General features: G+C 44.3%; 1 protein-coding gene across 2 annotated transcripts in view; it reads left to right on the top strand.

Annotated features, from left to right (window-relative positions):
- Positions 1 to 2,295: 2,295 nt before the first annotated feature.
- The window catches only part of Pfkm (phosphofructokinase, muscle), a 24,360-nt gene continuing 21,783 nt past the window's right edge, over positions 2,296 to 4,872 (top strand). Inside the window, exon 1 of one of the 2 annotated variants that reach the window (XM_005353979.3) lies at positions 2,296 to 2,387. The gene's annotated coding sequence lies outside the window, so the exon portion shown is untranslated. Of the gene's footprint in view, positions 2,437 to 4,872 lie in introns of both variants that reach the window. The other variant, XM_005353980.3, reaches the window with a different exon arrangement.

Here is a 4,872-nt window from a genome sequence, read left to right as displayed (position 1 = left end):
TCAGAGCTCTTAACCTCTGAGCCATCTCTCCAGCCCATTATAAGCATATCTTTTAAAGTGCAATTAGGTCTTAAGAGAAAGATCCACAACTTTCTGGGAGAGTTAGAAGTATGAGCTGAAGCCACTGGTAGTAGCGCTGCTACTTGGCGCCATCTTAGGCCCCACGTTGGGTGCCAAAAACTGTGGCTATTTTTATTGTTCTATTAATAAATAAAATTTGGGAGTCAGATATTAGGCTTTAAATCTGATAGATTCAGAAAGTGAAGGAGGAATGATCAGCTGACTGTACTCTTCACCTTCCCAGATTGAAAAGGCCTGATCTTTCCAAGCCCCTCTTTATTCCTCCCTGTGTCTCTCTATCTTCATCTGGGTCCAGCAGAAAACTCTATGGTCTATTTCAGCCAGCTGAACGTGAACTTTGTCCTCTGAATCAAGATTTAACTCTATTGAGGGTCTCAGAGCAACAATACAAACAAATCTCCTGTAACATTGCAGTCTTGCCATTATTTGGTATTATCTTTTCTTATCCGAGTCATTTGAAAGCCGTTTTTCTCACAGTTCCTGGTGATAGAAAAAATAAGGTTTTTTTTTTCCTCCCACATTTTTTTTTTGCCACCTCTGTGTCTTCTTTGATGAAAGGTCTGTTCAGATCCTTTACCCATTTTTAATTGAGTTATTGTCTTTTTATTGCCGACCTATAAGAGAGTTTTTCATGTATAAATATTTTTAAAATTAGTTCTCTCTGAGAGGTTTGTTTCCTACAATGTGTACAAATTCAATGAGATATTCACCCCTCCCCCATCTCTTCCCAGATCTAGCCCACCTTCCCTAATGACCCAACTTTGTGTTTGTTTGTTTGTTTGTTTGTTTCCTTTTAACCCTTCAAGACCAATCTATGCTACCCAAATGTTCTTGGAAGTAAGTGGTCTTCCGCTGGAGTCAGCTTATCAGGGACCACACTCCTAAAATACTGTCCCTCTCCCAGCAGCTAACGATTGCCATTGGCTCCATTTTCCCAGCTCCGGCCTTGGCTCACACAAGCTTTGTGCATGCTGTTGAAATTGCTGTGGATTCATATCTGCAGTACCCTGATGCGTCCAGAAGATAATTTTCCTTGTAGTCCCCCATCACCTCTGGCTCTTACTTTCTTTCTTACGCTTCAAAAAGGATTCCTGGGCCTCTGGGCTGGAGGTGTGATCTCTTACTCATTGTGCCTTGTGCAGTTGTGGGCCTCTGTGTTAATCTCCATCTACTACAGAGAGAAACATCTCAGATGCAGATTGAGAGATGCATTGATCGTGTGTGTGTGTGTGTGTGTGTGTGTGTGTGTGTGTGTGTGTGTGTAATACAGAAAGGCAGGCAGGAGGTGAGTCACCAGGCAGGTCTCAGGGCTTTTCCTCTACATTTTGGGCATTTATCAGATACATAATTTGCAAATACTTTCTTCCGTGTTATAGGCTGTCTTTTTTACTTTCTTGATGGTGTCATTTGCAACATAAATGTGTATAAATTTTCAGTCAAAAGTTTTCATTGCTTGTTCACTCGCATTCTTGTTGTTGGCAGCCAGAATGTGCGGGGCAGAGGCGAGAGTCAGCAAGAGAACGGGCAGTAGAGAAACAAGAGTGGAGCCAACGGTGGGCAGCACTGGAGCAAAGGCAAGGGGGGAGCAAAGCGGAGATCTGAGCTAGGGATGAGCACCAAGCCATTGTTCCCGGAGTGCATGCTGCTTACTATGAAGTCTCAAGGAGGTGCTTGCTTACTTCCAAAAACCCTGCAACCCTGATGTGGTGGACTTGAGAAGGGGCCCTTTCCTCTTGGTACCACGCAGGCTGGGTTCTTCCTATGATCTCTGAGAGAGGTGATGCAAATGTGGAAGGAGTTTTGAGGTGACTGGATAAGAGATGCCAGCGTTGGGTGTTTCTTAAAGGCAGGGATCTGTCCCACAGACTCTGCATAAAATGTTTGTTAAGATTGATGGAGGTGGTCAAGCGTGGAGAGGAGGATTTGAACAGTGGCAAGAGATAGTTGAATTCCAGGATCTCATGCAGTCCAAGAAAGGGAAAAGTTGGCTCAGTTGGAAACAAGATTAGCAACTACGTAATTTCTATCTCTCACCACGTTCATGAGCTCCCAAGATAAAGATGTGGTCTTTGGGAAGCAAGTCTGCAAAAGCAGCAGAGTTCTTAAAGGAAGGGGGAAGAGGAGGAGAGGCGAGCAGGGGGAGGCGGAGCCTCCTTGCCAGTTTTGGCCAGTGGAGGTTTGGAAGCCTCCCCTCCTCCCGCGGCTGCCTCCACCTGGCTCCTCCCAGTGTTCGCCTAACTCCCCTCCTCCTTTCCCCAAGGACAATCTGCAAGAAAGCGGCGGCGGAGGAGAGCTAAAACTACCAGGCAAGAGGGAGGCCCTGGGTGGAGAGCGAGGGGCGAAGCCAAGAGTGAGGTGGGAGCGAATGTGCTGGGAACAGTCGGTGGGGAGGATAGAGAGGAACAGAGGGCCAGACGTGACAAGGCATCCGAAATCGCAGGCGAGAGGGGGATGGGAGCTGGGTCGCGTGAAGAAGCCGAGCCCCTCGGTTACCCTCCCAGCATTTGTAGACTCAGGTCCCAGATGCATGGCGGGGGTGCACGGCTGTGTTGCACTTGGCTGCCCGACCCCTCCCCTGGCACACATCCAGTTCAAATTGGTGCATCTATGATGCTGCGTTCCTGCCTCCTGCGTGCTTACACACACACACACACACACACACACACACACACACACACACACACGCACACACACACGATTCTGTATATTTATATTTAATATCTGTGACTCTGTCCACATGCATGTCACTGTGAACCCTTAAAGGTTGCTGGTGTACGAATTGCATGCATTTTTATCTCCTGTGCCTCTTGACATAGAGATTAGGAGGTGAGCTGCTGTTTCCAGGTCAGCACCCCAGCCATGGTAGGGTGAACTCTCTCCCCTCCCACTGAAACTATGACATCAAGGCATCCAGGGGCTTCTACAGGTGATGAACTCCAGGAGGGAAAGAGAAGAGAAAACTTGAGGTTTTTAAGATCAGCATAGTCAGATGTCTATTTCTTTCTCAAATTTTTGGGTTTCTATTTCCTCCAATCATGTAGTCTTTCTCAAGAACAACAGAAATTGAGACAGTCACATTCTAGGTATATGTTGCTTTCCCAGTTTGTCACTTTCTAAGTCCTAGGTGTGTCTGAGGGTTTTTTTTTTTATTTTAAAGTAGCACACAAGCTATTAGCTATCACTATGACATTTTATAACAAAATGTGTCTTAGTAGATTCTCTTTCCCCTTATCTCCCCACCACCCTGTACCCTGATCTCTCTTTTCATGTCCCATGGACTCCCATCCTTCATTACCTGTTTTCTCACTCTCTTGGTCTCCTTCCTAAGTTCTAGGCTTTACTCAGTCCTACTCCTGTTCTTGGATATACACCTTACAAGACAGGATCTTCATATGAGGGAGAACATGCAGATTTTGTCTTTCTGAGCTTGGGTCACCTCACTTAATATTAGTCTTTGCAGATCCATCTATTTTCCTGAAAATTTAATAATTTAATTTAGTTTTTTTTACAGCTGAGTAAAATTCATTATGTATATGTACCACATTTCTATTACCCTTGCATCTGCTGATGGCCGTCTAGACTGATTCCATTTCCTGTTTTCTTCTTTGTTTCCTTCCTTCCTCTTTCTTTCTTTCTTTCTTTCTTTCTTCCTAACTTGTGATGCCTGCAATCCAGGGTCTTGCCAATACTGCACACTGTGTTATATTCCCAGCCCTGAGGCTTTAGAAGTGGAATTTGGAGGTATATCCATTCCCAAGCCCACTCTTCATGTATTTGTGATCTATCAGGTTCACTGATGCTTCTCAGCAAGTGTCACTAATCCTCCCTGTGTGCACACACTTCAATGGGCAAGATTGGAACTGGTGGTTTTTGTTCTTGTTTTTTTTTATAAGCGTTTTGTCTGAATGTATGTCTGTGCACCACATGTGTGCCTCATGCTTTGTGGAGGCAGGAAGACAGTGTCCAGTGGGGAGGAGTTACAGACAGTTGTGAGCTGCCTGTGGGTGCTGGGAATTGAACACAGAGCTTTGGAAGAGCAGTCAGTGCTCTGAACTTCTGGGTCATCTGTCCAGCACCTGAAGTAGTTTTAGAAGTAAACATACTCTCTGCCTTGGAAGAATTTTCAGCCTAGTTAGAGAAAGTACATTTAACAATAACACAATCTAGTGGTTTGCAGTCAGGAAGCTTTACTAGAAGGACACAGGGTATTTTAGGCTTCGCATACCGTCAGGTCTGCTGTAGACCCTGCACAGTGTTAGATCACAAGATGAGCACGGAGAGTGTGGACACACTTTTGCTTTTGCTTTTTCCCTCTCTGAGACAGGATTGTGATAGGTTGCCAGGCTGGTCTTGAACTCTTGAGTTCTATCAGATTGGAATAGCTGCAACTACAGGCAAGTACCCAGCTATATGGGGATTTGAATTTTAATTCTTTTTCCTGTCATAAAATATTTTTGTAACCACTTAAAATGTAAGGGCCCTTCATAGAAATAAGTGAAAATGGCTGGATTTGTCCTACAGGCTGTAGTTTGCTAACCCTTCATCTAGTCTAGCCCTCTTATTAGTGTATAAAAAGCAATTAAAATGTCAATAAAGTTGTATTTGAATGCTAAATAAATAATTATTTCCAAATAATATGTGGCTTGTAGAAGATTCAAAAAGAAGGCTTTCTGGACCTTTGATATCTAGTAAAGATTTAGTAGGTTAATAAGGATAAGGAGGTGTGGCTTTAAATGATAGAGTGAGGTATATATGTGTGTATGGTTGGTTGGTTGAATGGGTGGGTGGATG

Source organism: Microtus ochrogaster, chromosome 15 (assembly GCF_000317375.1).
Source record: "Microtus ochrogaster isolate Prairie Vole_2 chromosome 15, MicOch1.0, whole genome shotgun sequence".
Classification (NCBI taxonomy): Eukaryota; Metazoa; Chordata; class Mammalia; order Rodentia; family Cricetidae; genus Microtus; species Microtus ochrogaster.
Note: the sequence above shows the minus strand (reverse complement) of the source record. Positions and strands in the feature narration are given on the sequence as shown.